Genomic DNA, 8,428 nt, shown 5'->3' on the forward strand with positions numbered 1-8,428 from the left:
TTTTTTTCTTCTTTCCCTCAACTCACGGCAATGGGGGAACAATCACACACATGCTTTCTTTTTTTTTTTTTGTTTCTCATCCTACTAACACTAATATTTTATTGCCCATGCTTTTTATTCTATTACTCCTTACATAATGCCTTTGCCCCAACATGTTTATGACATGTTTTTAGCCATAACATTTTGTCCACCCATGCTCATGGCGGCCACTACTAGATGGGGGGGAAATTGACATGCAAGTCCCCCCTTTTTCATACATACACTAATCGGCCACTTTACATTTGCCTAGCACATTTCTAAATTTTCTCACATAAGTCCTATGTACTCCATTCACATGCAATTAACTAAATCGAAGCTTAAAAATTTTCTCACATTCATATTCACATATTTTAGACAATAAATATCACATTCAAATAATTTGGTGACTCAGTTTAGCGGTCCGAAACCGCTTTCCGACTAGGGTCACTTTAGAAATTATCACAACTCTCTCCCACTTAAGAAATTTTCGTCCCGAAAATCTTACCGATAAATAGGTTTGGGTATCGCTCTTTCATAGAGTTCTCGGGTTCCCAAGTAGCTTCTTCGATTCCATGTTTGAGCCATAACACTTTTACTAACGGAACCCTTTTGTTTCACAACTCCTTCACTTCACGAGCTAGGATGCGAATCGGTTCTTCGTCATAACTCATATCGGGTTGAATTTCAACCTCGATGGATTAATCACATGTGACGGATCGGATCTATAACGTCAAGCATCGAAACATGAAAGGCGTCGTGAATCCTTTCAAGTTCGGGGCAAAATCAATCTATCATAGAATGGACCGACTCGTTCGGATATCTCATATGGCCCGATGAACCTCGGACTCGGTTTGCCTTTGGCCGTCGAGTATCTTTTTCAAGGTGAGACCTTAAGAAACACTTTGTCTCCCACCTAATACTCAATATCTCTTCGTTTTAAATCCGCATACGACTTCGATGATCGATCTTGCCTTGAGACTTTCACGAATTATTCTTACTTTACATTCAGACATCTTTAATCAAATCCACTCGAAAATTTTACTCTCACCGAGCTCGGTCCAAAACAATGGCGTACGGCATTTTCGACCGTACAAAGCCTCGTAAGGTGCCATCTTAATACTTGACTAAAAACTATTGTTGTAAGCAAATTCAATCAAAGGTAAATACCGTTCCCATGAACCACTAAACTCGAGGATGCAACATCTCAACATATCCTCAAGTATCTGAATTATCCGCTAAGATTGACCATCTGTTTGTGGATGAAAAGCGGTGCTAAAATACAGCTTGGTACCCAAAGCTTCTTGCAATTTCTTCCAAAATCGTGAGGTGAATCTCGGATCTCTATCCGACACGATAGAAATAGGTACCCCGTGTAATCTCACAATCGAGAAACATACAATTCAGCTAATTTATCCATTGAAAAATCCGTGCGTCTGGGGATAAAGTGAGCCGACTTAGTCAATCTATCAACAACGACCCAAATCGCATCTTTCTTACTTGCCGACCTTTGGCGGCCGGATACAAAATCCATCGTTACTCGATCCCATTTCCATTCGGTATCATGATCGGTTGGAGCAAACCCGTAGGCACTTGATGTTCCGCCTTCACTTGCGACATATTAAACACTTGAAACAAAATCGAAATGTCTCGTTTCATACCATGCCACCAAAGCGGCGTCTTAGGTCGTGGTACATTTTGTACTCCCGGGTGAATTGACATTCGGCTACAATGAGCTTCGTTCGAATCATCGAAATGAGTTCGAATTTCTTGGAACACACAACCGATTTACGTACCTCAAACAATCGTCACCATCAATTTGAAAGTCCGATTCCACATTGAACACATTCAGCCGATCTTGCAACCAACTCATCGTCGACTTTCGAGCTTCACGAATTTGATGAATCAAAAATGGTTTGGCCTTTAATTGGCTACTAACACATTGTCGGGTAGAAACGGACAAGTGTACATTCATTGCTCGTAAAGCAAGCAAGTGATTTCGGCTTAAGGCGTCGCAACCACATTAGCCTTTCTGGGTGATAATCAATGACCAGCTCATAATCTTTCAACAACTCAAGCCAATGCATTTGTCGCAGATTCAAGTCTCTTTGAGTCATCAAATATTTGAGACTTTTGTGATCCAAAATACATGGCACTTCTCACCAAATAAGTAATGTCGCCATATTTTCAAGGCGAATACGATGGCGACTAATTCGAGATCATGGGTCGGATAATTTTTCTCATGTGGCTTTAATTGTCTCGACGCATAGGCCACAACTCGACCTTCTTGCATCAATATGCAACCTAACCCAAGTAGGGAGGCGTCACTATAGATGACAAACTCTTTGCACGATTAAAATTTGCACTAAAATTGAGCTTAGTCAAATAAGTTTTCGATTGATCAAAACTTTTCGACATTTTCCGTCCATTCGAACTTAACATCTTTTGAAGTAGCCGTCATGGGTGTGGCTATCATCGAGAAACCTTTTACAAACCGTCGGTAGTAACCGGCAAGTCCTAAAAGCTCGAACCTCGTAATATTTCTCGGAGGCTTTCGATTAAGTATGGCTGAAATTTTGCTCGGGTCAACTCGAATACCGATGCGGATACCACGTGACCCAAGAAGCTAACCTCTCTTAACGAACTCGCACTTCTTGAACTTAGCATATAAGCGCTTATCCGTAAAATTTGCAACACTAATCTCAGGTGCTCAGCATGTTCGTTCTCATCTCTTGAATAGACCAAGATGTCGTCAATGAACACAACTACGAACCGGTCCAAATACTGTCTGAAGATCCGATTCATCAAATCCATAAATACCGCAGGGGCATTAGTGAGCCCAAACGGCATCACTAAGAAGTCGTAGTGGCCGTATCTCATTCTGAAAGCAGTTTTGGGTATATCCGAATCTCGAATTCGCAACTGGTAATACCTCGATCTCAAATCTATCTTTGAAAACACTGAGGCTCCCTTTAGTTGATCAAACAAGTCATCAATACGTGGTAACGGATATTTATTCTTTATCGTCACTTTATTCAGCTGACGATAGTCAATGCACAACCTCATGGTTCCGTCCTTCTTTTTCACAAACAATACTGGTGCACCCCAAGGTGAGAAACTTGGTCGAGCGAAACCTTTATCCGTCAACTCTTGCAACTGAGCTTTCAATTCTTTTAACTCGGTTGGTGCCATACGATACGGAGCTATCGAAATTGACGTAGTCCCAGGTACAAGCTCAATACCAAACTCTACTTCCCGAATAGGTGGTAAACCCGGTAATTCTTCGGGAAAAACATCTGGGTATTCACAAACCACCGGCACAGATTCGGGTTTCTTTTCCAATTCCTTGTCATCAAGTACATACGCAAGGTATGCTTCGCACCCCTTTCTTACATATTTTTGGGCCAACATTGCTAATATTACAGCTGGCAACCCCTTTAAGTCTGTAGACTCAACTCGGATTATCTCGTTATTTGCGCACCTCAAATCAATAGTCTTGCTTTTCCAATTCACAACCGCATCATGCACGGTCAACCAATCCAAACCAAGAATAACATCAAATTCATCGAACGACAAAAGCATCAAGTCCGCAGGAAAACCAGAACCTCGAATTACTAGGGGCATTTCTTACACACTTTGTCAACAAGCGCGTAACGACCCAAGGGATTTGACACCGAATTCTGAACTCGATGAGACTCAATAGGTAGAGTCTTACTGGATGCTAAGGTTTCGCATATATAAGAATGAGTAGAACCAGGGTCAATCAAAGCAATCACATTAGTATCAAAGAGAGTGAAAGTACTGGTAATAACATCTGGCGAGGAAGCATCCTCGCGTGCGCGTATGGCATAAGCCCTAGCAGGAGCACGAGCCTCAGATCTGGTGGTAGCATCTCTAGATCCTCTCTGACCGCCACTAGCATTGCCCGTATTCCTAGATGGTCTACCTCGGCGGTGGTAGCACCCGGTTCCCACTCGATTTACATTCATTCGGACAATCTCGGGCAATCTTTGATAAAGTGGTGGTGACCAAGACTTGTAACAGAGGCGGTCATGGAACCTACAACTCCCGAATGCCATTTACCATAATCTGGCATTCCGCTCATCTCGACGGTCATTTCCAACACCGGCGATCGAAGTGACTCGTGTGCTCACAGGGGTCGATCGCGATCTCGTCTAGAAAAGCCGAAGTATCCTAGACCGCCCAAGCCATCTCTAAATTTCTTCGATGATCGTGGGAAGGGCTTCCCGAAGACCTCTTCTGAAACTCCCTTGCTCCCACTTCACTTTTCTTTTCTCCATCTTGAGCTCCTCGGCCTTGCAAGCTCGCTCAACAAGTACTACAAATTCTCGGATTTCCAAGATGCCAACATACGACTTTATATCATCATTTAGTCCATCCTCGAAGCGTTTACACATTACGGCTTCGAGGAAATGCATTCTCGCATGCGTCTGGCTAAGCCTCATAAATTTTTGTTCATAGTCGAGAACCGACATGGAACCTTGTTTAAGTTCAAGAAATTCCTTCCGTTTTGATCTATAAATCTCGATGATATACTTTTTCCAAACTCGGTTTGGAAAAACTCCCAAGTTACTTGCTCTCTAGGCTGTGAAGTTAACGTATTCCACCAATAGTAGGCGAGAATCACGTAGCAAGGAGATAGTACACTTTAGGCACTCATCGGTGTGCAAGATAGCTCATCGAGTACCGGATAGTGTTGTCCAACCAAAATTCAGCTTGCTCGGCATCATCATTGTCCGTAGCTTTAAATTGATAGCCCTTGTTTTGAATTTCATCAGCTGGGGCTTATTTGACCTTATTTGGTCAGCTACGGAGGTATCGTAGGTGCGGGGTGGTATTTGTCGGGAATGGAGGTTGTGGAAGCAGTAGTATTAGTTCGAATGTATTGGTTGAACCAATCATTCATCACGCTATAAAAAGCTTGCCTAGCCTCATCATTCGGATTGCTAGCAATAGGTTGAGAGTCATGGTGTTGTCCCTTGCTTGGCGTGAGCAGCGCTACACTCTCAAGATCATCACTACCGCTTCGGTCGGGATTGGGATCCATTACTATAAATAAACACATTTGCAAATGTAAATCACCACACTATCAAATAATCACATAAAATGGCATGTATAGCTAGACCCAAACGCATTACGGTAGTCCTAGAATCGACTAAACTGTAGCTCTGATACCAATAAAACTGTAACACCCCGTACTCGAGACCGTCGCCGGAGTCGGACACGAGGGGTTAACGGGCTTAATCCACTTACTTGCAGTTCATTTTAAAAATTTCCAGACGGTGGCTAAGCGTGTCCTTGTCACCTTAAAAATCATATCTTGAGTTCCACAACTCGAAAATCAGTTTCGTGATTTTTCCCTGAAAATAGACTCACATATGCATCTACAAATTTTTTTCAAGAATTTTTGGTCAGGCCAATTAGTACAGTTTATTAGTTAAATTCTCCCCTATTACAGGGTGCGACTACACTGACCTTCCTGCATTACGATTTGGATATCTCCCTGTACAGGGCTTCAATACTGATGCCGTTTGTTTCTACAGAAACTAGGCTCGAAAAGGAATCTGTACATATATGGAATGACTCTAATTATCTCTGGTAAATTTATAATGAATTTCTAAAGTCGGAACAGGGACTCCAGAAACCGTTCTGGCCCTGTCTCACGAAAACTTAAATATCTCTTAACATACTGTTCATATGATCATTTCATTACTTTCCTATGAAAATAGACTCGTCAAGGTTCGTTTACATAATTTATTCACTATTTAATTCCATTCCTACTATTTTTAGTGATTTTTTACATCCACATCACTGCAGCTGTCAGCATCTGTCTTTAAGGTAGGCTTTACCTATTTCATAGTTTCCATGATTCAACTAGCCCTTTAACATAAATAGCACAAAATATGATCATGATTAACCATCCCAATGGCTAATCGTTTCCAAACATTTCCATACCTCTTAATGAACAACATACAATGATTATAATACCATGCCCAAAGTATACTTAAGCCATTTTCGCATGGCTATCCAAATTTACACAAAACCGAAAGGTACATGACCTACAACAAAAGGGTAGTCCTATACATGCCATTTCAAAGTTCAACCAAAAGTATACCAAAAGGAGCTTTGATAGTGTGGGAGACTTCGACTTCAAAATCCCGAGTCCGATAGTGAAGAACCAAAATCTATAAAGCAGAAAATCAAAGAAAAGCAAGTAAGCATTTAATGCTTAGTAAGTTTGAGCCATGAATTTAAACACAACCAAAGTATAGCATTCATGTGGCTAAACAGATAATTTCATATGCACAAATTCTCAATATCATACTTACTTCACATTACCAACCCTTATATTCATACACAAAGATCAACTTAGCCAAAGGCGGTAGTTCATTTATCAAGCGGCGAATACTTATTTGTAAGGGCTCAACTAATTCAAAGCACATCTGAAACATACCTCATTGTTGGGATTTCACAAGCGTATTAACTGAAATTTTTACAGCAAGTTCATTCATTCCGAATCGCGTACCTTGAGTTTAACCGGATATAGCTACTCGTTCAAATGCCTTGGGACATAGCCGGTTATAGTAACTCACACAAATGCCTTGGGACTTAACCCGGATTTAGTAACTTGCACAAATGTCTTGGGACTTAACGGATTTAGTAACTTCGCACAAATGCCTTGGGACTTAACCGGATTTAGTAACTTCGCACAAATGCCTTCGGATCTTAGTCCGGATATAGTCACTTAGCACAAAGCCTTGGGACTTAGCCGGACATCATTCGAATAACCAAGCACAATTATCAATAAATCATGACACATTCGTATTTCATTTTCATTAGCAAAACTCAAACACAAGACACTTATCACACTTGCAATTTCGGCTCAATAGCCACACACAAAGAGCGTGATTTTGATTTGCTTAAAACATGATCTAATCAAATCATAATCCAAGTTCCATTACTCGAAAACTTACCTCGGATGTTGTCGAACAGCTTCAACGGCTATTCGATCACTTTTTCCTTTCCCTTATCCAACTGTGGTCCCCTAAGCTCTTGAGCTAATTCAAACAAATTTAACTTATTAAAGTCTCATTTTGCTAGCTTATGGCCGAATATGACAAGGAGTTTGATAGGTCATATGACCACCTTTTAGCTCAAATACACAATGATCATACACATTTTAATCACATCAAGCAATTTAATACAATTCATTCGAACATCAAAAGAGAAGTGAAGGTACTTAGCCCATATATACATTAGACATCGAGTCACATATGTACGAAATCACGAATCGAATTCAACATACTAGCTAATATTTCCCTTAGCAAGAATTTTCTAAGTCAATCTAAAGCCATCAATAGGCTACCAATGGCGAACATACCCATCAACTCATGTACTCATTCATGTGGCGAACATACACATCTATGCTAAGGCCGATTGCAACACTTAATACATTCTACAAGTATGGTCACTTGTATTGACTAAACACCATTTGTTTCTAGTTCAAAACTTGGCTAATACACATATATACACTATTAAAGCATCCTCTCCTTTACACTAATTCAACACATGCATTACCCATAATATACAAAATTATATTGGCCTTAGCACACAACTTGCTAGCCGATTCTTCTCCATTTAGCAACTAATGCACATATGAGCTCATTTGTTAGACTCTACTTCATCTAAAAACAACCTTATTTCTCTTCTATTTCCTACCATGGCGAATGCATCACAACACCTTACCATTTCGATTTTGGTCATGGTTGAACAAGGAATTTAATGTCTCACTCAAGGATGCTAAAAAAGGAGATTCAAGAGTTATCAATCCACCATCACATGCATCATTACAAGCTTCACTTTTAGCATGCAAATAACATCAACACAAATCCACTTAGCAGAATATCATCTCCATGACATAGTAAAGATTTGAACCATGGGCTAGTTAGAACTCAAGCTAACAAAAAAAAAACATGCATGAATCTCATGGCACAACATCAAACTTACCTTCACCTAGCTACAAGCATGGCCGAATCTCTTCAACATTTCCTTCCTTCTTTCTTTTGAATTTTCGGTCAAGAAGAATGGAAAAAGGATGAACACATTTTTTTTTCATTCTTCCTTAGAACTTTCAGCCAAAAGAAGTGAAAAATGATGGACATTTTTTTTTTTCTTCTTTCCCTCAACTCACGGCAATAGGGGAACAATCACACACATGCTTTCTTTTTTTTTTTTTTGTTTCTCATCCTACTAACACTAATATTTTATTGCCCATGCTTTTTATTCTATTACTCCTTACATAATGCACTACCCAACATGTTTATGACATGTTTTTTAGCCATAACATTTTGTCCACCCATGCTCATGGCCGGCCACTACTAGATGGGGGGGA

Source organism: Gossypium arboreum, chromosome 11 (genome assembly GCF_025698485.1).
Source record: "Gossypium arboreum isolate Shixiya-1 chromosome 11, ASM2569848v2, whole genome shotgun sequence".
In the NCBI taxonomy this organism is placed as follows: domain Eukaryota; kingdom Viridiplantae; phylum Streptophyta; class Magnoliopsida; order Malvales; family Malvaceae; genus Gossypium; species Gossypium arboreum.